This window comes from Tamandua tetradactyla, chromosome 6 (assembly GCF_023851605.1).
Source record: "Tamandua tetradactyla isolate mTamTet1 chromosome 6, mTamTet1.pri, whole genome shotgun sequence".
Taxonomy (NCBI): Eukaryota; Metazoa; Chordata; class Mammalia; order Pilosa; family Myrmecophagidae; genus Tamandua; species Tamandua tetradactyla.
The window spans coordinates 27,089,532-27,115,929 of NC_135332.1; the positions used below are offsets into that span (position 1 = coordinate 27,089,532).

A 26,398-nucleotide genomic window follows, 5' to 3' on the forward strand; every position below is an offset into this window, starting at 1 on the left:
GTATTTGTTTTAGCAGCTGGGAAACTAACACAGGTCTAAAATAGCAATAACACTGGGACTGAGAAGTTCTGTTTTAGAAGATTTGAACAAGTTTCTACACTCTTGGGGATTACATTCTAGTGGAAGAGATAAAGAAGGAAACAAATATAACCTCAGTATTTCAGTTAGTAATAAAAGCAATGAAAGAAAATATAGAATCATAAACCATAAAGGAAGATGCAGGAGAGAGGTGGAGTGGTCTTTTAAATAGGGTTTCCAGGGTGGGAATGGGGTCTACCTGGAACTTCAAAGAAGGCTCTTTCTCTCCATGAGCAGAACAAGCTACATGAACATCTGGGGAAAGAGCATTCCACACAGAAATAACAGCAAGTGAAAACTTCTAGAGGTAGGAATGAGCTTGATGTGTTAGAGAGCTAGTAAGAAGGTCAAGATGATGAGAACAGAGTGGGAGGACATGAAATCTGAGGCCCTAAAGGCCATCCTCCAAATCTAAAAATAGCATTCTTTACCGTCCAATATGCCTAAAAGACCAACGAATCCTAACTGAATCAATAGTTTCAGGCCCCAAATAAACCAGAAATTCAATCAGTTATCTCTATAATTCCACATTGTTCTTGATCTCCTGGCTTAAGTGTAGCTAGAGATCAAGGTACTTAGGTGGAAGCCTTCCAGGGCTAAAAGTTACTTAATGACAATGTGCCTGCCAGTCCACTGGTCCTTCAACTTTGCTTCCGAAAAGCATTACAGTATGGTGGCAGGGATGGGTGGGAGCTTATCACCACAGGGACAGAATGGCATCCAGTTTCTAGGCCAAAGAATTCCAAAAAGGAAGAAGAGCCAGGAGCTGCTTAAGAGTATTCACATTCACATGCCACTCCAGGAAACTAACAAACACAGGAGCCAAACAGGTTCCTATGATTTTGTGGAATTGATGTCAACATAGACTAAGAACATACCTCCATGTGTTCTAGGATATAAAATAGTAGGGGGTTTCAACTTAAAGCATGTCTGGTTTAACTAAAATACCAAGTAACAGACTAGAACAACTTTTAAATTATACATATTTTACCACTCTCACCCCCCAATAAAAAGGCTGTATATAGTTTGAAAACAATCCACAGCCTTCTCTTCTCAACAAAGAAGGTGCTACCGCCTCCTTGAAATTCAATTCAGTCAAACCTCTGGTGAAACAGATTTCTATCATGGCAAAGACAGTATTAATTAAAAATTCCAAAGTTACTTGATGAAGGAAAAAAAGATATTTTTCTAACAGCAGGCATTCTTCATCATGGAAATTCAACAATGCAGCAAATTTGATCAATTCAACAAGGAATAAGAAAATAATCACACACCTACCACGAAAAGTTAAAATGAAAATCCCAGGACTTCTACGAACTAAACCTGTACGTTTACTCTTTAGAACAATGATTGTTCACTGTTACAAGCATCATACAACTCTGGAAGAGGAAGAGTCGGAGGCACAAGAAAGATAAATAACTATATGATGAAATCCTTTCAAATATAATTCTTCTAATAAAAACATGAGGGTGCATCCCAATAATGCAGTTTACTTATTTGCATACTACTCTATGTGACAAATATTAGGTTATCCCCAGATACAGGGCAACCTAGGAGCCAAGTCCTCTCATCTATAATGATGACAAATCAATGAGAAGTCTACCCTTGTGTTCATTTAAATAACCACCGCTGCAAAGAATGGCTTCATTAAAAAAAAAAAAAATGACTAGAGATAACCAGTGCAAGAATAAATGACTGAAAATCATCTTAAAAGAGATGAGGGAACGACCCCACTAAATGTCCCCAGCCCCCACCCCCAAAGCAAAGTAAGGAGAAAATCCTGTTATCCTAAAAGCACAGTATTGGGGGAAGGGAGGATATGGGTACAGAAAAGAGTCCACAGCAGTAAATCAGTAATAGTGCAAAGTGGTGCCTAATAATATAGTCAATTATCAATAATCAATGAGATACACACTTGTCGTCCCAACAAAACCGGCAATGACGCCTTCCAGTACAAGAGGTAAATGGATTAGACCTCCAGCCATCAATCCGTGCCCAGTTCTTCTGTAACTCAAAGGGCAGAAATCAAGGTCCTTATTCCTCATGCCCAGTTAATAACTCTTGCTTTTTGGGGCCAGGGTAGAGGGGTCAAGTTGCTTAATCTCTTCACACCCACCCCACTCCCTTTTAATACTATCACAGAAGCTTTGGAAGACTGAGGAAGTAGTGCATTAGTGGGGACAGGAGGGAGGGAAAATATAAGCACTGCTTCCATTTAAATCAGGTGTGTTTGTCTAGTAGGCATAGTCCAGTCTGAACAGAGAACATCTGTGTTTGTGAAGGGAGAGCAGGACTTTTTCTGTGAGGTTAGCTGAAGGAGAGGGGTGCCTGACTTACTCTGTAGTTAGCTGAGAATATACACTCCCCTGCCCTTGGTGGGGAAGTTCCATTTTTAAAAAAGACTTTAATCAACTTTTCTTTTGAAGTGGGAATTAGTAGAGAAGGAAGGGTTAGGGAGATTAGGAGGGAGATGCCCCTGATCTCCTGCAGGTTCCTTCACTTGAGGCTAAATGCCCTAGCCTGAAGACAAACCTCAGAGTATTAACGGACGGATGGCCCTACCTTAAGAAGAAAAGGTTCCTATTGCTTGGTCCTCCATTTATAACATAAAGCAGAGTAGTACTTTTATATTTAAATGTATAAAAACAACAAAAAAATTATACATATGGGTGTGTGGATATGTGTATTTTTCTGAAGAAGAAAACCATTCTAATCACCGGGAGGCAAATTTGATGCAAGTAGTCTGGTTAAGAAATAAGGATCTCCTTTTGAGTGGAGGTAGGTGAGGTATTGCTTGAAAAGTTGGCTACTGGGCCATTATTCACTCCCTAGCACTTGGGAAGTTTCACTGTGCCCTGCCCACCCTTCTGAAGGCAGGGTTGACTGGTCCAATAACATGGGGAAGCAGGTTGTTAGCAGCAGCAGTCGCATGAGCCTGATGACTCTGGTTTAAAAGACACACATGGGGCGGGCCGCGGTGGCTCAGCGGGCAAAGTGCTTGCCTGCCATGCCGGAGGACCTCGGTTCGATTCCCGGCCCCAGCCCATGTAAAAAACAAACAAAACAAACAAAATACAATAAAACAAGAAAATGTTTAAAGATGTTTCCCTTTAAAAGACACACATGTACTTACACACAGGGGTTTAGCAATATGAATTGGCTGGTCAACTGAAGATTTATATATATATATCTCAAAAAGAAGGTTAAAAACAAACTTCAAATCACAGTGCTTTAATATGTCCAAAAAAGATGCTGCATAAATCCAAGGCAAATGATTACTATATCTGTTTTTAAAGCCTGTATCAATTTTCCATTTCACCAAAAACAGTAACAGGTTCCTGGATTAAGAAAGTGAAATGATGCCGTGAGTAGTTCAATATTCTTAACTAATGTCTCCTTCCCACTCACATACCCCAGGAATCAATCGGTTTAAAGATGGTTAAAAAACTATAGTCACACAAGGCCAAAGTTATTACTATCAGCCAGCACTTAACACTGTACTAAAGAAGAAGGGAGTTTGTTTCAGTCTGAGGTCCTTAGGCAGAAAAATAAATGTCCAAATCACATGAAGGGTAAACATTCTAATTTAGAAATCCAGACCAAAGCTGGATAACTAAAACAGAGTATGAACAAAAGAAATTTTGGAGGAAACCTAAGGAATTTACCATGGAGACTTAAGATAGCAATGAATGGTTTAAAAGAATCTTCTACAGCAGGGTTTCCCAAACTTCCCTGAAGATAAGACACATTTAGGGCTTAAAAAAAAACGAAAATGATTCCTGGGCCCTAATCCAAACTTACTAAAATCAGCAATTTTCCAAGAGGGATATCAAGTAATCTATCTATTCAACAAGCAACCTAAGTGATTCTTGGTGTTAGAGAAGTTTGGAAAACACTATTTTAAAGGAGAATTAATAATCAGCTGTACAGATGTTATGGTGTCTGAGTGGATATCAGCAAAGAAAAGATGATGACCATGTTGTTTAAGCATGACAGACTGAACACATACATTTATCAATGTTCCTTCATCAAACACCACTAAAATACAGTAAAGGTATTTTTTAAGAGATATAAACCTAAAAAACAAAGAAAATAGAAAAGGAGACAAGAGAGAAAGAGATTTCAACAAAATTTTGGAAGCTGGAAAGAAAATGCTCTAGTGATAACTTTGCAGAAAGGAAAAGCTAAATGCCTGCAGTGAAACGAAGCCAAGCAGATCTCCACCACAGATCTCAGAAAAGGGTCAAAAATTGGAGGAGGTACCTGGTAACTCTGGATGGGTGGGTAGGGGAAGAGGCTAAAACAAAAGGATGTGTTTAAAGTCTGTACACCAAATAGATTCCTTCATCCTTTCCCCTTCTTTTCCCCATGCCAGGAGGAGATTGGAGGGTCTGGAACCAAGGGATCAGGCCCATTGAAGGGCAGGAGTGCCATACTAAAAATAGGAGGGATCAAGTGACAGTCTAGCTGGTAAACCTCTCTCCCCTCCCTTCTCTCACTTGGTTCCAAAAACGCCTGCAGTCAGACATACTCAAATAATTGCCACTAGGCTTATAGAACAGGCAGGAGACTGAAGGAGTCCTCTCTGAGGAAACCGACGAGCCTGCCATTTCACCTTCAAGTGGTGCCCACCACTTGATAAGCGAGGGCCCCACACTCAGTGTCATTCTTAAAAATGAACAGATGGCCAAAAATTCTGACATCTGAAGAAAATCTCTAACATAAAAAGACAGGAATCAAAATAAACAGAACTACTGAAAATGTGCAAAATATTTATATATACATAATTTAGAGAACAATAAAAAGAGCTCTTGGAAATTTAAAAAAAACTAACAAAAATAAAAAATACATCAGAGGAATTGGAAGAAAAAGCTAAAGAAATCTCCCAAAAATAGAATGAGGAAAAAAATGAAGAATTGGTAAGAAAAGAAAACAATTAGAGCACTGGTCTAGGCGGTTCATCATCTGGATAATAGGGACTCCAGAAACAAAGAAGAAAAAAATTATCATCAAAAAGGGAATACATTATCAAAGAAATAATACAAGATAGACAATGTAAGCTTCTGAACTAAAAAAGTTCCACTGAATGACCTGCATCAAGAATTTTAAAATATCCATGCCAAGACACAACATCATTGTGTTTAAAAATACTAGGGATAAAGAAAAGATCCTGAAAACTTTCAGAGAAAAAAAAGAGATCCCATACAAAGAATCCAGAATATGAATAGCTTCAAATGTCACAACATCACTGCTGGAAGAGAGAAAAGCAATGGCTTAAAATTTTTAAAGAAATATGATCTCCAACATAAAATTTTATACCTAGGTAAACTAACAACAAGTGTCAGGGTAAAAAGAGAGACATTTCAGATATGCACAACCTCAAAAAACGCACCCCCGACTTCCGGAGAAGATGGCGGCTTAGTAAGACGCGTGGGTCTTAGTTCCTCCTCCAGAACAGCAACTAAAGAAACAGAAACAATACAAAACAGCTCCCAGAGCCACGACAGAGACCAAAAAGACAGCGTACCCCATTCTGGAACGGCTGAACGGGCAGGGAGAATCCGCTGCAGTGAGATACCCGAGGGGCGCGCGTTTTCCCGGCCGGGGCGGCTGGTGACTGGGGTCCCCTCCACGCACGTGGCTCCCCGGTCTGACTGGGAACGCTGGATAGCGGGGCCCTCCCGCCACACTTGGCGTCTCGGGCCAGCTGGGCAATTTGGACCGGCACTCCCCCAAGCTGCGGCGGCCGGCGACCCCCACTCCACGCGCGGTTTCCCAGGCCGACTGCAAGATTCGGATTGGCAAGTTAAAGGACCCACAGCATCTTTTACTGGTGGGACCCGCAGACAGACGAGCGCCACAAGCGCCACCTACTGGGCAGGAAAAGAAAAACAGAGCCCAGAGATTTCACAGAAAAACCTTTCAACGAGCCGGGTCCCACACCCAGGGAAATCTGATCAAATGCCCAGACACCAGCAGAAAATAATGGATGACGCTCAGAAAATTGAAGATATGGCCCAGTCAAAGGAACAAACCAATAGTTCAAATGAGATATAGGAGCTGAGACAACTAATGCTGAATATACGAACAGAAATGGAAAAACTCTTCAAAAACCAAATCAATAAATTGAGGGAGGACATGAAGAAGACATGGGCTGAACAAAAAGAAGAAATAGAGAATCTGAAAAAACAAATCACAGAACTTACGGGAGTGAAGGACAAAGAAGAAAAAATGGAAAAAACAATGGATACCTACAATGGTAGATCTAAAGAGACAGAAGCTACAATTAGTGAACTGGAAGATGGAATATCTGAATTCCAAAAAGAAACAGAAACTATAGGGAAAAGAATGGAAAAACTTGAGCAGGGGATCAGGGAACTGAATGACAATATGAAGCGCACAAATATACGTGTTGTGGGTGTCCCAGAAGGAGAAGAGAAGGGAAAAGGAGGAGAAAAACTAATGGAAGAAATTATCACTGAAAATTTCCCAACTCTTATGAAAGACCTAAATTTACAGATCCAAGAAGTGCAGCGCACCCAAAGAGAATAGACCCAAATAGGCGTTCTCCAAGACACTTACTAGTTAGAATGTCAGAGGTCAAAGAGAAAGAGAGGATCTTGAAAGCAGCAAGAGAAAAACAATCTGTCACATACAAGGGAAACCCAATAAGACACGTGTAGATTTCTCAGCAGAAACCATGGAAGCTAGAAGACAGTGGGATGATATATTTAAATTACTAAAAGAGAAAAACTGCCAACCAAGACTCCTATATCCAGCAAAATTGTCCTTCAAAAATGAAGGAGAAATTAAAACATTTATAGACAAAAAGTTACTGAGAGAATTTGTGACCAAGAGACCAGCTCTGCAAGAAATACTAAAGGGAGCACTAGAATCAGATACGAAAAGACAGAAGAGAGAGGTATGGAGTAAAGTGTAGAAAGAAGGAAAATCAGATATGATATATATAATACAAAAGCCAAAATGGTAGAGGAAAATATTATCCAAACAGTAATAACACTAAAAGTTAATGGACTGAATTTCCCAATCAAAAGACATAGACTGGCAGAATGGATTACGACCCAGCAATACCACCGCTAGGTATCTACTCAAAGGACTTAAGGGCAAAGACACAAACAGACATTTGCACACCAGTGTTTACAGCAGCATTATCTACAATTGCAAAGAGATGGAAACAACCAAAATGTCCATCAACAGAGGAGTGGCTAAACAAACTATGGCGTATACCTACGATGGAATATTATGCAGCTTTAAGACAGACTAAACTTATGAAGCATGTAATAACATGGATGGACCTAGAGAACATTATGCTGAGTGAGTCTAGCCAAAAACTAAAGGACAAATACTGTATGGTCCCACTGATGTGAACCGACATTCAAGAATCAGCTTGGAATATATCATTGGTAACAGAGACCAGCAGGAGTTAGAAACAGGGTAAGATAATGGGTAATTGGAGCTGAAGGGATACAGACTGTGCAACAGGACTAGATACAAAAACTCAAAAATGGACAGCACAATAATACCTAAGTGTAATGTAACTATGTTGGAACACTGAATGAAGCTGCACCTGAAATATAGTTTTTTGTTTGTTTGTTTGTATCTTTTGTTTTTGTTTTTTTTTTCCTTTTTTATATATATATGTATTTTTTATTAGTATTATTATTTTAATTCTCTTCTCTATATTAACATTCTATATCTTTTTCTGCTGTTTTGCTAGTTCTTTTCCTAAATTGATGCAAATGTACTAAGAAATGATGATCATACATCTATGTGATGATACTAAGAATTACTGAGTGCATGTGTAGAATGGAATGATTTCTAAATGTTGTGTTAATTTCTTTTCTTTTTTTTGATTAATAAAAAAAAATTAAAAAAAAAATGCACCCCCTATAGATTCTTTTCAAAAATCCTATGTGGATACATGGGTAGTTCAGTAGTAGAATGCTCACCTGCCATGCAGACGACATGGATTAGATTCCTGGCCCATGCATTTGAACGTATTGATGAGAGATTTATACTTATGTCAGAGTTTAGGGATGAATTAGTGATTGATATTCAGTAAACTGGGGGGGGGGAGAAGAAAGGAGCAATTATTCTATCTAAGGAAAACAAAAAAAATACATGGAAGGAAATGTAATTATAATATACAGTCATTATATTGGGTGCTGAATTCTTTTCTATTGGTAACATTCATCTCTATTTCCTTCTAGATTTTCCTCTGTACTTTAGGGGCTGGAGGCCTGGGAACTACATCTCTTAGACTCCTTGCCAGTGGATCATGATTTAGATTCCACTAATACAAGTAATTCATTCAAGATGTAAATGATGGAAGAAAGGCAGATGCCATAATTCTTCTTCCAGTAGCAAAGAGCAAGTGTGTGGCCTTGAACACATGGCAGATATGGTTTGCAGTAGCTCCCAACATTCACCTGCAAACTGCCTGCTTTGATGCTTAAGGCAGCTAAAATTATTGGCAGCAATGTCTTGGAATTACTGAAAGGTGATTTTCCCTGAGCTATGCTCCCAATGGTTTTGTTTTTTGTTTTTTGTTTTCACATGGGCAGACACCAGGAATTGAACCCAGGTCTCCAGCACGGCAGGTGAGAACTCTGCCTTTTGTTGAGCTATTGTGACCCATCCCAATGGTTTTGTGAGTCTCTATTACCCTGTATTAGATGTCTTCCTGCTTGAAATACCAAAAATTGTTTGTTTTCCTAATTTGAACCCTGATAGATAATATATAAAAATATATACCTCTGAGTGTACAGGTGATTCAGTGGTAGAATGCTCGCCTCCCATGTGGGAGACCCGGGTTTGATTCCCAGACCAGGCACCAGCACCCCCACACACAAAAAATATATATATGAGCCACTGATTTAATCAAGGTTGTAATATATCTACATTAGGAGAACAGGCAGGAAGTGCTGAGGGTGGGTAGCACTGTAAGAAAGCAAAAACTTCATCTTTTATAGTAGAAATTGAACAGATAATATCTAGGAATTGAAAAATTAAGAAATAACAGTATAAGCACACAATTTAGAAATATGGAGATAACTTACATCAGGAGGAAAAATAAACCACTAAAAGTATTAAAATGGTAGTTTCTGAGGACAAACAAGGAGAAATGGAGCACCTGGGCTTTTTTAACTAAAAGCCTAGTAATAGGGTGCACATGTGGTTCAGTAGTAGAAGGCTCACCTTCCATGCAGAAGACCCGGATTCAATTCCCAGACCATGCACCCAAAAGACAAAACAAAAAAAAGGTCTAGTAATGGGGGAGGGTGCAAGTGTAGTTCAGTGGTTGAATTCTCACCTCCCATGCAGAGACCGGGGTTCAATTCCCAGTCTGCGCACTTTCCAAAAAAACAAACAAACAAAAATTCAACAAATGGTACTGCAATAACAGGATACTCACATGGAAAAATAATGAAATGTGACCCCACCATACTGCATACAAAAAAAAATCTAAAAGCCCCGTATCACCACTAGACTCTTTAAACTACGTGTACTAAAAAACAAAATAAACTGTGCTTACTATTTTGGTTTAAAAAAATATCAATTATTTTTTAAAAATCTTAACACTGTATATGCTAAACCAAGCTTTAGACAGATAAAAATTTCAAAAACTAGATCGATACTGGATCTGTCACAAGGCAGTTAAAGAGGGAAGAAAATTCCAAGCAAACAAAAAAATTAAACAGCAACCACGCTTGATTCTAGAACTTGTGTCTCAGATTCAACTCTAATGGAAGCAGGGTCTGATGTGACCTGAATCTCTGCCACAACCTGGGTGAAACCAAATAGTGTTCACCACCTCCAAGGTTACAATGCCACAGGTCAAACGTGAGGAACTTCCAAGGCCACTACAGAAATCAGGGCCAAAATTTAACTGCAAAGGTAAGCACAAAAACAGGGGTATGAATCTTAAAATCAATTAATTTAGCCCTTTTTTTAGATGTTGTTTTCAATTTAATACAACTGAATAACAGAGACAATCAACATCTGTGGCAGAAATATCTTTAGAAGTTCCAATAAACTGTTAATTAGATTAAAAATGCTATTACATGGTACTTTGAATAGGATATGAGATTTTGTAGGTTTGTCCAGTGTGATGCCCGGATAAATCCCAGAGTGATTTGAACACAGTGAATAAAGAAGCATTTGCAAAGCCCCCTTGGGGGAATGGCGAGAGAAGGGGAGGAATATTCAACTTCCCCATTTGGAGAATTCCTGATATTCTCACAAGCAGTGGAAACAACCAAATCAATAAGTTGAGCCCTCAATCTTGGGGTTTGTTCATGTGAAACTTAATTAACCCCACAAAGGATAGGCTAAGTCTACTTAAAATTAGGCCTTAGAGTCGAGAGGTTATCCTGGAGGTTATTTCCTACATGTTATATAGATATATCCTTTTTAGTTTAAGGTGTATTAGAGAGGCTACAGGAAATTGCCTGAAACTGTAGAGTTGTGTTCCAGTAGCCATGTTTCTCAAAGATGATTGTATAATGATATAGTTTTCTCAGTGTGATCATATGATTATGAAAACCATGTCTGATGCTCTTTTTATCTACGGTATGGACAGATGAGTAAAACATATGGATTAAAAATAAATAAATAATAGGGGGAACAAACATTAAAATAAATTGGGTAGACTGAAATACTAGTGCTCAATGAAAGGGAGTAAGGGGTATAGAAAAAAATAGGGGAACAAAGTTTAAAATATATTGGGTAGATAGAAATACTAGCTGTCAATGAGAGGGAGGAGTAAGGAATATGATATGTGTTAAGTTTTTTTTCTTTTTATTTCTTTTTCTAGAGTGATGCAAATGTTCTAAGAAATGATCATGGTGATAAATATACAACTATGTGATGATATTGTGAGTTATTCATTATATATGAAGAATGGAACGTTCATGTTAAGAATGTTTATGTTTGCGTTTCTTGAAGATGATTATATAATAATACAGCTTTCACAATGTGACTGTGTGATTGTGAAAACCTTGTGCCTGATGCTCTTTTTATCTACCTTATCAACAGACAAGTAAAACAGATGGCATAAAAATAAATAAATAATAGGGGGAAAAATGTTAAAATAAATTTAGTAGACTGAAATGCTAGTGATCAATGAAAGGTAGGGGTAAGGAGTATGGTATGTATGAATTTTTTTCTGTTGCCTTTTTATTTCTTTTTCTGAATTGATACAAATGTTCTAAGAAATGATCACAATGATGAATATGCAACTATGTGATGACATTGTGAATTACTGATTATATATGTAGAACGGAATGATCGTATGTTAAGAATGTTTGTGTCTGTTAGGTTATATATTTTTTTAATTAAAAAAAGAATGGAACCTAGTTGTTGATTACAACAAACTGTTGTTGTCACTCTAGGCTAGCCGTATCTCATATAATTAGTCCCCAAATTCCATGTGCCAGCCTTCATTTGTATATCCTAAACATAAACATAGAAAATCACATATAGAGAACAGTCAGAAGTAAAGAGAATTCAATGATGATAGTTTCCATTAAGAAAAAGCCTGGTAAAATGCTCGCCTGCCATGCAGGAGACCTGGATTCAATTGTCCGTCCATGCACCAAAAAAAAAAAAAGAAAACTTAAGCAGATTCTTCAAAAAATACTGATTCAGACTTCATACAGAGAGAAGTGCCATGCCTTGTTCAAAGATAATATATGAAAACCCAACTGACCAGACAATCTAATAAAAAAAGCTGTGACTTTCACTATCCAGGAGTCTCCTCTCTCTCCCTCTAATACCCGGAAGCCATTTGAAACACAGCTGCTCTATCATGAAATGCTACAAAAATCTTTAGATTTTCATTCCACAATCACTAGTGTTAAGTGGCTAAATCAAGTCTACTTAAAGAAAACAGGGCAAGCTGACCGGTATATAAGAAGAAAAAACAAATCAAAGAGGGCCAACTGGGCTTTGAGGAACAGTACTATAATTTCCTAACAAAAGTCAACATACTTACAGATAAAAATGCTTTCAAATATTCAGAGTATAATGCCCCTTGGGCTACTAATTCATTTGCATGTCCAACAAGACTTATGCACCATGCTAAGGAATATAGCCTACAGGTGCACAGGTCGATCAGTGGTAGAATGTTCGCCTGCCATGCAGGGGACCCAGGCTCAATTCCCAGCCCGTGTAACTCCCACTCCCCCCTAAAAGGACATATGGCCTAGATGACAGGTTATGACTGAATATTACATTCACCAGCTCACAATAAGAGCATCTGTGCTCTCTTCCCAGCCCCAGAAGGAAGATTTAAAAAAAGTCAGTTTAAGGAAGATAAAAAAAAGTCTCTAAACTGTTTCTTAAACAACAGGTCTCGCAAACAATCTCATCATCCCCCATAAGTAATAACTGTTCCCCAAAAATCACAAATCATCAAACCATTTTCCAAGATCCTAAATTTTAAGAACTAATCCAGCTATACCACTTATATTTGTGGGAAGTAAAATAAATCAAGACTAAACTAACAGACATTATCCAGGAAAGTTCTCATAGAAAACATGTTTAACTGTACAAGCATCATTATGACAGTGATGATTTTAACAATTAACATTAGTGAACTAACACCTGTGGAAAGAACTGACAAAAGAATTTCTACTGTAAAGGTTAAGCTCAAAATTCACTAAGCTATTTATCCATTTTTTAGGAGCCCACAATTTCTGAAGCCTTGTCTCCTACCTCTCTGCTTCTTGCTCCCTAAGCTCCAGTCACACAGGAATGTCTTTCAATTCTATAAATTACCCCAGGTTCTTTCCCTCCTCAGGACCTTCACCTATGCCTTTTCCTCCACCTAGAAAAGTCTTTTCTCCTCCCATTCAAGGCCTTTAAAAGCGGCTTCCAGGAGGGCGATGGTGGCTCAGTGGTAGAGTTCTCGGCTGCCATGCCTGAGACTCGGGTTCGATTCCTGGTGCCTGCCCATGTACCAAATAAATAAATAAATAAAAGTGACTTCCTCGGTGACTTTCCCTTACTTCCCTCCCTTCCAATCAACTTGGGCTCGGCTTCCCATTAGCTATGTCCACAGCATTTATAAGTTAACAGTAAATTATTTAAGGGAGATCTTCCCACTAGATCATAATTACCATAAGGGCAAGGACTGAGTCGAATTTTCTTCACTGCTGTTATCTCCAGCACCTAGCATAGGGTCTGGCACACAGTAGGAGCACAACTTAGTGAATAAATAAATAACAGGGTCAAAGAAAATCAGCTTCAGCAATTCTACTTCTATCAATTTTTCCTACAGATAGAGTCACACATGCAAAGGGTCAAATATACATGGCTACTCACTAGAGGATAATTTGTAACAGCAAAAGATTAGAATAGTTTAAGTGTCCATCAGCTTAGAGCAGGTAAATACAATGCTGGACCTCTTCATTTCAAATACGGGATGACTGCCAAAATATGTTAAGTGAAAAAAAAAAAAAGATGCAGATAATATGAACAACGTGTCAACCTTGTTAAAAAAAAGAGAGAAGAAATACATATTATTTGCTTTACATGTATATGGTATCTCTAGAAAGGCTCTTAAGAAATCGACAGTATTAGTTGCCCTTGGGAAGACAAATTGGGTAGATGGGTAGACAAGAGTGGAAGGTACATTTTTCACTGTATATACTTTCTAACCTTTTAAATTCTGAACCATGTAAATGCATTACTTATTCAAAATATAAATTTTGCTAAAAATAGTCCTGTCCTTATTCTAAGACAGTGATAGAAAGAGTTTAAATATCTCATACCTAGATCTGAGACAACTGACATCCTGCCTGCTGGCTGAGCACTGAGAATTCACTTATTCACAAATCTCAGACATCTTGCCCCATATTAGATTATACTAACTTTACAAATAAACTTCATTTTTTAAAACCAACTGTCCTTTGCTCTGGTGCATTAAAAAATAATAACAGTAATCTTTTTTTCTTTTTCTTTTTTTTTTTTACATGGGCAGGCACCGGGAATCGAACCCGGGTCCTCAGGCATGGCAGGCAAGCACTCTTACCTGCTGAGCCACCGTGGCCTGCCCAATAACAGTAATTTTTAAAAAAAGGACCTAATCTGAATAAATATGGAAAATAGTTTCACATCAGAAGGGATTACTGGGATCGGCAGTCATTTCTATAAGCACAAAAAGTAGGTCAGTTAATTTGTACTGAACTGATATCATAAATACTGACTGAAAATAGAAATTATTTTCACTGAGGAGCCTCAAAATCTAAATGGAGTTTAATCTGAATCTACAAAGTTTAAGAAACTGAATTTTTTTTTAATAAGATGGGGAAGAAACCTATACACGTGCCAAACATTCATAATGCTCTTCAGAAAAGAAAGACCTAAGACTGAATTTAAACAATAACTACAATAATCAATTTGTTACCACAATTGAAGCCTTAGGTAAGAATCAAAACTTCTGGGATCTGAACCTGCTGGTTTCCCAAACCTGCCTATCAGAAACAGACTATTTTGAACTCATGATGGCAGGAGAAAGCTGAATGCAGGGTGACCAGAGATAGGCTTCATTTCTTGGTTATTTCCAATGTTATAAGGGCCACTGTCATACATTGCAAGAAATGATCTTCATAATTCATTTCCCAAACTATTGGAGACACAGTTATCTTCAGTGAAATACCCCCTGAAAAACAGAAGGGTATTTACTAAGTCAAACACAGTCGTACAGCCATTCTAAAATGTCATAATTTTGCCAAGCCTGAATAGCAAGTTAGGAGTAAATTCCGGGCTCTTCTGTTTGATAACCTCTTTGCCTCCACAGGTTCTTTCTGCATGCTAAACTAAAATCTTAAGAAATCTAAGACTGACATAGACATTAGCAAACATATCCTTTTTTTTTCCCATTAACATTATTGTCTTTCCCCATGAAGTTCTATTCAGCAGATTTTTTTTTTAATACCCCACTGTAGAAGATATCAAAAAGAGCTTGTAAGTATAGACTGTGCCTCCCTAGATTCAAAGGCTTGGGAGTGAGAGTAGGGGAAAAAATGTTGGAAATACTAAGTCTCTCTCCTTCAACTCCTGGACTACCAAAGTTGGGCAGTCAAAAACAATGATTCTGTTTTTAATCACCAGATGAATAAGAAACAGATTTGTTAGGAGAAACATAAAGGAATGAAAGAACATTCAGTAGAGGGTACTGCCTCTATTTCCTTCCAAAGCAGCTCTCAGAATCTGCCAATGAACCTCATTTTGACACTGAATGCCCCATCTACTCTAATCCAGGGCACATCCCTCAAGAGGATAGTCAATAGGAACTCTGCCAACTTCTGCTCAGGAGCTGTGTAAAGAACTGCAGCAACAAGAGCCTACTTTGAGAAGGAGATCAACAGCCACACTCAAGAAGAAAAGAAGTTACTTGGCAAAGGGATGCATGTTTCGAAAATGTTAGTCACAGCTTCAAGGTCCGGGTTTGTCTCTGCAACTATTCGCTTTGACAAAATCCATCTTCTGGCCCAGGAAACCCAGTTCAGCTTCTGTCATTCTTCTAATTTGGAACAATCAAGAATCCTTTCAATTTGTTGATATCAAACTGTGACACAGACAAGATGACCACCAGAGACTAAAAAAGGAGAAAAGCTGTAATTTGCTGTTTCCTATTTATGAGTGGCTCAAATAAAGCAATGAAAAACATGACAAAAGAGGAAAAATGAAGAATCATTAAAAAAAAAAGCAAACTATAGTAAAAGTCTGCCCAGACTCTAAGCCTCCATAACTAATCTCAAAATCATCTTAAAACCAAAAAATATATACTGCAGATTAAATTGACAGCATAATATTAAGCAAGTTTTTACCTCTGGTGTATGCACGTCATAGCCTGCAGTTCATCCTGGTTAATATGAAGACTACAGTTTGCTGAAACAGCCTGAATCAACAGCCCATGAATTTCAGAATTACTTCAGAGCAACAGGAAAACAGACTCAAGTATGACAGGTCACCCTCTCAATTACACAGTCCAAGGAGTCAAGAAAGAACATCTGACAATTTTCTCATTAGGAACAAGGACTCCTCTCTCTTCCATTCTTAAAACCCATCAATAAAATCTGAGAAACCCACTGTTCAAGATACCTTCCACTCTCCCCAGTATTTCATCTTTGACATCACAGAACTAATCAGTACCAACTTGGGTAAACATTAGTCTGATATCAAGTGTGAAGCAAAATAGAAACTGCCCCCTCTTAAGCAAATCCATGTCAGACCTCTCAGAAATGCCAAGACTTTCAGGAACACCATGGGCAAAGAATGCTATACCCAAAGAAAAAGCTAGAACAGTCAAGATTTCAAAGGACTGAACAATAAAGAAGCTAAAATTGTCCACAAGTACACTGGTCTCCAGTGACCAGCAATGATGCCAAAGTGACTGGACCAAAGCAACAGACTCAATTGTCTATTTTTCCTTAAACTCTTAAAGGTTTCAAAAGGAAAGTCAGTGTTTGTCAGGAGTAAAATACTCTGGCAGCTCAAAAATAAAACACTATATTCTCCTACAGTCCTCATCACCAACCTGATTCATTCCCAACTCTAACTGCCCCATCTTCGTCTTGATGGCAATCAACATGACGCAACATAACACAAAATTTTGACTATTAAAATTGATGTTAAGAGAGTTTAAAACTCATAGATGTGCATCAGTTCAAAAACACCTCTTCCTCAGCACATGAAAATACCATATAGGCTGAGAAGAAGAAACTGAAAAAGGATATCAATATTTTAATTCTGTCTTCAGACATCACTTCTTTGCAACCATTTTAAACATCTGATTTGGTTAACACAATCTTTTAGGGGTAAGGAGGAATCAGATCTGATATTTCAAAGGGGAAAAAATGAAACGCTTAGTTTAATGATTTGCCTCAAAGTTATTCAGTAAATCAATAGATGGGCTAGGAACAGTCCTTAATTCCAGAGGTTCTCTTAGGTTGGTTTGTAAAAGGGAATCTCAAAAACACTCTATAAGTCATTCAGAAATCAAAACTGTAAGGCACAAATAACAGTATGAAAAAAGAGGGTGCGGCCTGGGGAAGGCCAAAGCAGGAACAAGTCATTCAAATCCCTCTGAAAATATGAATTACAGTACACACCGGCTGCTTTCAGATCCTCAACCTAACGTTATTAGGTTGAAAAAGAATTTTCCTTTTTGATTGGCAAGTCAACCACACACACTGTTCATGTTTAACGCTTTAAGACAGGTATCTTTCCTCACTTCACACCATTCCAAACATGAACCCTCAAACTAGCGGCGCTCCCGGGCACATCTCAACATTTCTCAATCCAACCTTTAGCTCAGTTCTGATTCCCTATCAACTAACGCTCTCAAGATTCTCTCTACTGTAAGTAGTTTTCCCAGTCATCCTCCCAACCATGGGTTTTCATCCAACTCAACCCCGAAAATGTCACACCGGCCTCCTCACCCAGAGCATCCTGGTAACTACCTGTTCCCAACAGGTCTTCCCTCCCCATCTCCCTTTTTGCGCACGGTTACCTCGTTCCTCAGTCGGAGTTCCCGTCTTACTCACCTCACCCAACCCTTCAGGATCCCTGATTTCCTGTCTCTCAATAACCTTCCTCTCCATTTTCACGGTCCGCGCTCGCTCCAAACCAAATCCCGACCACTCCTCCTTAGATTCTCCAAGCCCCCTCTCCTCCAAGATCTTCAGATCCAGCCCCTGTCCCCCTCTCCTCAGACCCCTCCTCCAAAGCCCCTCTCTCTCAAGCCCCGCCCCAGTCCCTCCTCCCCTGGCTCTCCCTCCTACTCAGGTCCGCAGGTCACCTCAGCGGCGGTCCCAGCCACCCTGGCCTCTTTCGGACGTGGCCGCAGCTGCGCTGGGAGCGAATCCACCACCACTCCGCTCCGGTCTCGTCCCGCACCACTTGCACCCGCCGCCCCCGCCCCCGTCGGCCGGGAAGCTCCCTTTCTCACCGCCGCCTCCCCTTTCGCCAACCCGGAAATGGATGTGCTCCCACCGTCCCCAGCATCCGCGAACAAAATGGAGGCGGGGGGAAAAAGGAGGAGGGAACAGAGCGCAAATAGACGCTAAACGCATGCGCCCTGGATGTCCCGCCCCCTGGCGGCTCACGTAAAGACGGAAGCGGTCGGATCTGCTGCCATCTTAAGAAGGTCGCAAAAAAATCCGTTTACCAGCTAAAAGCAGGCTTTGCAACTTTGGCTGCAGTTGGAATCACCTAGGAAGCTTTCAGTAAACTGATGTCTGGGTTTTAGCCCCAAAGATTCTGATTTAGTTGATCTGGAGTGCAGTTTAGGCATAGGACCTTTTAAAATCCCGCAGGTAACTTTAACGTGTGGACAATGTGGAGAACTACTGAGCTAAGGAGAAGGTTTCTTGTGTGTACCTCTTTTTCTTTATTCTATCGCACCACGACCCGAACCGCCTAATAATTTTTTTTCTCTAATCCCGAGTTAACGAAGAACCCGCCTGAGCCAACCAAGTACCGGGCCAGTAATGAAGCTCCAGTTGTCATGGCAACAGAGTGGCAGGCCCCTGCTAACAAGTTATCCTTTACGTCATCTCAGCATCCTGATCCGAACACCCGTCCACTGCTTCACAGGCCAAGGTTCCCCAGCGTCCAGGACTGAAGAATGATGCTGAGGCCTTCTCCAGCTGCGTGAGCCCGGGAGTGGGATGCTGCGCCCTCCCTAGCGGGGCGGTTGTTAACTCTGACCCAGCTAGCTGCTGATTTCTCCTTATTCTACCCACAAAAGCGCTTTCCACTGCAGCCAAACTCATTGCCTTGTATCTTCGAAATGCTCCCATTATCCTTCCTGGCACTGAATCAGAAGAAAGGGGATGGGATTGGGATTTAGGCCCCACTACTTAATAGCTGTATGGCTTTGGACCTCAGTTATCCTATCTGTAAAATGGGGCTAATAGCACCCACCCAGTCTCTCTCATAGAGTTGTTGGAGGACACCAATCAGGTAATGAATAGCAAAGCACGTGATAAATCATGGTTGTTTTTTCCTTCTGCTCTGCCATAAGTCAAGAGAATGGCACAAGCATTCATTGAGTATTTGCTATGGGCTAGGCACCAGAAGATGGATACAGAGGTGGTTAAGACAGAGACTCCACCCTCAGAGAACTCACTGTGTGATGGGCAGACTGGCATATAAACAGCAATCTGAGATACAGGTCAGTCTGTGATTAGTACCATTGGGACATATGTGCTGCAGGATGTCAGACAAGGCAGTGACTAATTCCTGCTAAAAAGTGGGCGAAGGTTTTGTAAATGATTTTGAACTGGGCCTTGAAGGATGAGTAGAATTTTATTACTCATCAGAAAAGGCAGGGAACACATTCCATGCATAGGGATCAGTGAGCAGAGATGTAAAGATTTTAAGGTATGGAGTCCTGCATGCCCAAAGGTAGGGTAATCGGGCTAGGGAGATGAAAGACCTAACTCCTTACCAGAGCCACTCAGCTCTTCAGCCTCTTCTCCTACCTGTTCGTTGGTGCTCACTAAACACTACATGGACCTGTTTTCTGTGGCTGCAATGCACCAAGCGGCTTTTATATTGACTGTTCTCAGTCTCTTCTTCATATTTCAGGCCTCAGCTCAAATGTGCCCTCCTCAGGTGGGCATTTCCCACCACTCTTTAAAGCATCACTGTGTAACAAGGGCACTGTACCGATTTGAATTTATTAGGTACCCAAGAAAAGCCATAGTTTAATCCTGTTCCCATCTTGTGGGGCAGCTGTTCCTTTTAATCCAGATTCAATATTGTAGAGCAGAAACTTTTGATTAAATTATCCACACAGAGATGTGAGACACCCAGTTGTGTATGTGATATTTTGATGGAGATATGATGCCACCCATTCAAGGTGGGTCTTGATTAGTTTACTGGAGTCCTTTAAAAGAGGAAACAACTTTGGAGAAACGGCAGAGCCAACAGAGAGCCGATGTAGACATTTGGGGAATGAGACAGAAATAGCCCAGGTGCTAAGCAAGGACTCACAGAAATAGCCAGAGCCTAAAGAGAAGAAATCTTTGGCCCCTGGCAGATGCTAATCTAAGAGATGGAACCCAGAGTTTTGTCCTTGAGCAGCTAAGTGAATACCCATAGATGCTTTGAGAGGAAATCACTGGCATCAGAAGCTGGAAACAACAGGAACAAGGACCAGTAGATGCCAGCCATGTGTCTTCCCAGATCACCCTTCCTTGAGCCAAGATATCTTTCTCTGGTTGCCCTAGTTAGAACGTGCTTATGGCCTTAGAACTGTAAACTCGCAACTTACTAAATACCCTTTTAAAAACCTGTTCCATTTCTGGTATATTGCATTCTGGCAGCTTAGCAAACTAATACAGGAACCCACTGGGATGACTCCATGGACATCTCACCTAGACTTAGGAAGATAGGGGTGGGCCTCATGAAGAGAGTAACATCTATGTGAGACCTGGGGGTAAGTTGGAATGGGCCAAGTGAGGAGGGGAGGGAAAAGCAGTCCAAAGCAGAGGGAAGAGTATATGCAAAACGAGAAGGACCATGGCACATTCCAAGACGTGAAGGCGTTTTGATGTGATTAGAGCTTGAACTTAGGAGAGAGGCAGAAATTAGGCCGATAAAGTAATCATAACATCTGGCATTTATTAAACACTTACTACGTACTAGGCGCTGTTCTAAACACTTTACATGTCACAACTCGTTTAATCATCACCATAACTTTCTGAGATTAGTAGTAATACCCGCATTTTACAGATGAAGAAACTGAAATACCTCTTACCGAAAGTCAGGTACCTAGAAAGTGACAGAACTGTTTCCAGACTTTGTGCTCTTAACACCTGTGGTAGTGTGAAAAAGCCATGTTATTTTAATCCATCCCTGTGGGTGCAGCCATATTATAGGTGAGACCTTTTGATTAGGTTATTTCAATTGGAGTGTGACCTACGCAATTCCAGGAGGGTGTTAATCCCCTTAATGGAGTCCTTTGGAAGAGGATAATGAACAAAGAAAAAGCCCAGAGAGCTTAGCTCAGAGAAGCCCCAGAGAAGCAGAGAGTTGAAATTAAGAGAAGCTTATAGAGAAAAGCCCTGGAGATGCTAAGAGAGGACCCACAGAAGCTGAGACAGGAGGCCACTGAAACCAGAAGCTGAAAGCAATGAAACCTAGGAGCGAAGAACCAGCAGACACCAACCATGTGTCTTCCCATGTGACAGGGGTGTCCCAGATACCAGCAGCCTGTCTTCAGAGTCCAGGTATCCCTGTTGATGACGTGAGTTGGACATTTTTAAGGCCTTAGAATTGTAAATTTATAAGCTAAGAAATCCCCATTATAAAAGTCAAGTTACTTCTGGTATCTTGAATTTTGGCAGCTTTAGAAATGGAAATAACATCCATATCAGTGACTCTGCATCCTATTAGACCCAATGCTCCTTTTTAATAACAATTATTTGGAACTCAGTTTTACTATCTGAAGTGAAATTAAAAGATACTATAACTTACCCAGACAATTTCAAAAAACAGATCAATACAATGCCTTGCCTATAAAACAGACAAATAAGAGGAAAGTATTTCAATATGCAAATGTTCAAGCACTCCTCCACAGGAAGATATTGCAAAATCTTAAGATGCTTGCACCTGTACCTAGAATCATTAAGAATGCAACGGATACAAATACAGACTGATCTAAGGGTCTTGAGCAGCTTTGCTGTTGGTGATGTGATTTTCCAAAGCGGTGACCAACTCTCTAAAGTTCTGAACAATTTGCACAGTAGTTGCATTTCTGGAAAAGACAGGTTATATTAAGTGCATGCAAAAGTATTTTGTTTGTGCTTTCTTTTTCAAATGTAACAAGCTATGTACTAGGAAGACCCTCTCCCTAAAATAAAAAAATTAAAAATCATGGATAAAATATCTCAGAAATCTTAAATGCCTCAATGAGCTGCTAAAAATGTAAGGAATTTTCAGGGCAAAACTGTGAAAATAGGGGACTTGGAACAGGCTTTTGCATTGAAGGCACTTGTATAACTGGGTCAACTTGAGCTTTTGTCAGTGTCTCATGGGAAAAGGAAGCACCCCAGAACCTCTTCAAGAAGGCGAGTTAGGAGATTTTCCCTCCACAAAGATGGGACCCCGAAGGATTATACCCTCATTATAAAAGGTGTACCAGAAATAAACCTGTCTCCTCTTCCTTGAGTTTAGGGTTAATGGAGATAGATTCTAGGCTGAGATAATTATAAATAGATGTTTCACATAGAATGTCCAGAAGAACATTCAAAAGTCATGTGGAAGCCAGGAACTTTCTTGGTTGTGTGGAACTACCCCTTACATTGCAGTATTCTAGTGTGCCTGACCCTTGCCCACCAAATGCCAGCAGCATGTTCTCATCGTTGCAAGCAACAACAAAAAGGCTTCCAGACATTTCCAAAATGTTCCCATAGAAAACCAATGTCCCATGCCACACTGTCAAGTTGACCTGAGCCAACTGTGGAGAACTTTGTTAACTATTGTTTAAAAAGTTAGATTTTATCTTGAAGACCAGAGAGAGAACAGCATTGAGAGATTTAAACAGGGAAGTGCCATGAACCTCTTTGCATTCTAGAATGATCCCTCTGACTGTGACATGGAAGCTGGATCCCTCTGACAGGCTGGAGGCAGAAAGTCTTGTTAGGAGGCTGCTGTGGGAGATGATGGTTGTCTGAAATGAGTAGCAGCTGGGGACTAGCTGGGCACAGAGGCTTTGGAGGCAAGGCTGCCTGTCTGCTTCGAAGCTTGGTTCTTTTCCATCGTGAATACCTTGAGACCTCGGACAAGTTATTCAATCTCTACTGGCCTCAGGCTCTCATTTGCAAGATGGAGATAAGTTTAAATGGAATGCATTGGAAGTATTTATACATGGAAAGTTCTCACTGTGTCAGCCATGATCATTATTAAGGGGTGGATAGAAGGAATTCTAGAGAAATGTAAGTGATGATGGAATGTGGGAGCTGAGGAGACAGAGGAGCCAAAGATGATTCCCAAGCTTTTAACTTGAACTCCTGTGTAGAGGTGATGCTCACACTTAGCTGGAGAGAATCAAAGAGGAAGAGTAGGGACTGGGGCAGCCTGAGGAGGCTGGTGGGACATCCAAGAAGAGACATCGAGTAGGCCACTGATGTTTGGGTCTGGAACTTACAATATCCTGGAGATGTGAGAATCATAAATTGCAGTAGCTAATCACTAAAGATGACCTCCAATGAACCAGGACTCCTGGTATTATCCATTGAATTCGGGATGGCCTCTGACTTCCTTTAGCCAATAGAATACAGCAGAAATGACGGTGAACCCGATCCAGACCTAAGCCTTAAGAAGACTTAGGAGCTTTCACTTTTGTGCTTTTGAAATACCCTGAATTCTCATGTAAACAATCAGCTACTCTGTGCAGAGACCCCCTGAATTGAGAGGCCTTGAGACTGCATGAAGAGAGAGAGAGAGATCCAGCCATTTCAATGTTCCATCTGTTTCCGCCAGGACACCAGACATGTGAATGAGCTGTCTTGAACATTCCAGTTCCCATCACCTTCTGAAAGTAGCCACATGACAGACCCCGGTGAGAAGAGAACTGTCTAGCTGAATTCCAGTCAACCTACAGAATCATGAGAAATTATTAAATGATTGTAGCTTTGAACCACTGCATTTGGAATAGTTTGTCATGCAGCAATAGATCCCCAAACAGAAAGAGAATGTTGAAACCAAACTCAGGTTTATAAAGCTTAGGACAAACCCAAAGAATACCACATGCAACTACCAGGCCGAAGGAGACGACCAGCAGGAGAGACTGAGAAGGAGAGAACCGAAGAAAACCCTGAGAGTGTAGCATCCTAGAAGCAGCAATGAGTGTTTAGAGAGGAAGAGTGGTCAGAAATATCAAATGCAGTGAAAGGAACAATAACTGTTCCTTGGATTTGGTAACATGAGAGTCATTGGTGACCTTGACAAGAGCAGTTTCAGTGAGTATTGAGGGCGGAAGCCAGTTGTATTGGGTTGAAGAACGAAAGGGAAATCGTAGGGCAGCAAAAATAAATGAACTAGAGTTACACATATTGACTTGGATGAATCTCAGCATAATGAGAGGTGGGGAAGGGGGGGTTGCTTAAGAATCCATTCAGAATGATAGTATTTATATAAAATTTTAAAACATGCAAATATAAAGCACTCTTGTAACTCAAGAACAAAAAGACAATACAATTTAAAAATCAGCAAAGGCTCTAAGCAGACATTTCATCAAAGATGATATGAAATGTCCAATGAGCACATGAAAAGATGCTCAACATCATTAGTCACCAAGAAAATGCAAATCAAAACCACAATGACTGGTAGAATGCTCACCATCCATGAGGGAGACCCGGGTTCGATTCCTGGACCATGTATCCTTCCCCCCTCCCCCCCAAAAAAACACCACAATGAGACTCAATACACAAAAAGTAAAATATCTCAATATTTTTTATATTGTTATATGTTGAAATATTCTTTTGCATGAGTTAAATAAAATATATTATGAAAATTAATGTCACCCACTTCTTTTTATACTGTTTGTAATTGACTACTAGAATATTTTAAGTTACATATGTGGTTCATATTACATTTGTATTGGACAGCACTGCTCTAGACAGCTCACACCGTACAGCGGGGATAGAGATGCAACACCATGCAGAAGCAGGACAAATCAAGGATTTGCAAGACAATTGGCCTGGACTGCAAAATGCTAATATCTAAATTAAAAGCGACTAAAGTGATATAACATCCAATGCAATGCATAACTCTTAATTGAACCAGGACTTCTGGGGGTAAGTTTTTAAAAGACATTTTTGAGACAACTTGGGAAATTTAAATATAGTCTGGATATTAGGTGATATCATAGAATTCCGTTGATTCTCTTAAGTATGATAATGGTAGATATGTAGAAGACTATCCTTATTCTTAGAAGATTACTGCTGAAGTATTTAGGAGTGAAGGGATATAATTCTTGCAACTCACTTTCAAATAGTTCAGGGAAAAAAGTTGTGTGTGCATGTGTGTGTGTGTATGTACGTGTGTGGCGAGAGGGAGGGAGGGAGGGAGAAAGCAAATTTAACAAAATGTTAACTGTGGAATCTAGGAAGGTTAAGAAGGTTTATTGTACAAACCTGTCAACTTTTCTGTTTGAAATTTTTCATAATAAAAAAATGGGGAAATAAGACAACATTTTTTAAGTGAATGGGAGATGAGGAAGTGAAGACAGTGAGTGGAGTCACTCCTATGAAGAAGTATGGCCATAAACTGGAAGTGAGAATGTAGCTACATCGGGCATGTAAGGTCAAGGAAAGTGTTTTTAAAAATAGAAACCTAAGAGGGTTTAGCTGTTAAATCTGGAGCCACTAGACAGGGAGAGACTGAAAGTACAAGTCATTCTGGTCAAATATCTAACTCATGCTTGGGAACAGAACCTCTCAGCAGCCAAAGGGCTTCAAGACTCCCAAGAAATGCCCTGCATCTCTCCATGGCCTTCTCCTGTGGCCTCCCGCCTCTGTGGCGGGCTCCGACCATCCCAAGCAGGGTGAGAACGCAATCTTGGTGGTGCCACCTAGTGGACCAAAAGGGGCACTGCCTAGACACCTCGCACCTTGGCACACAACCCAGTAAGAGGGCTTCTTACTAAACTCATCTTCAGACCACTGTAGGTTATTTCCACCCTTTTATTCAATTCTAGACCAGCCTAGAAGATGTACTGCTACTAAGTAAGCGCCTCTTCTCTCCCACCGTCCACCCAGCCCCTTTACCACCTCCCATGTCTCCCCACAAAAGGAGGGAGCAGTAGGACACAGGAGAAACCAGCAAAGGTAGTCCCCCAAGCCTCAGCTGGGCAACCACTGCAGCCTGGTGAGTTCAAGTAGTCGTTTCTCAGCCGTTCTAATCCATGGGTTTGTACTGAGGTTGAACTTGGCCTCTGGAGTCAGGATAACTGGGTTCAAATCCTGGTGCCTCACTTGCTAGCTGTGGGACATTGGGCTGGGAACTCGGCCTCTCTGTGCCTCTGTTAATCTCTCATGACCTGAACTCCTCATCTGGAAAGTGGAGTTGACAGAACCAACCTCATGGGTTTGTTGGAAAAATTAAATGAGAGAAAGTACATAAAGCCAAGGACGTGCGTGAGTGACCAAGTGCCCCCTCTCAAATGTCAGTTATTCTATCCTGAAAGGCAGTTGACAAATGATGGGTCTGAAGGTGACCTGAGATAGGGATGAGGGGACTAATTCATACCACTTCCTCTGACCTCCTGGGGTGGGAA

At 40.3% G+C, this 26,398-nt stretch overlaps 1 protein-coding gene across 5 annotated transcripts in view; it reads right to left on the reverse strand.

Annotated features, from left to right (window-relative positions):
* The window catches only part of WIPF2 (WAS/WASL interacting protein family member 2), a 51,917-nt gene extending 33,750 nt beyond the window's left edge, over positions 1–18,167 (reverse strand). For 2 of the 5 annotated variants that reach the window (XR_013177550.1, XM_077164477.1), the window contains exon 1: positions 18,059–18,167. The gene's annotated coding sequence lies outside the window, so the exon portion shown is untranslated. The other 3 variants (XM_077164479.1, XM_077164481.1, XM_077164480.1) reach the window with 3 other exon arrangements.
* Positions 18,168–26,398: the final 8,231 nt, after the last annotated feature.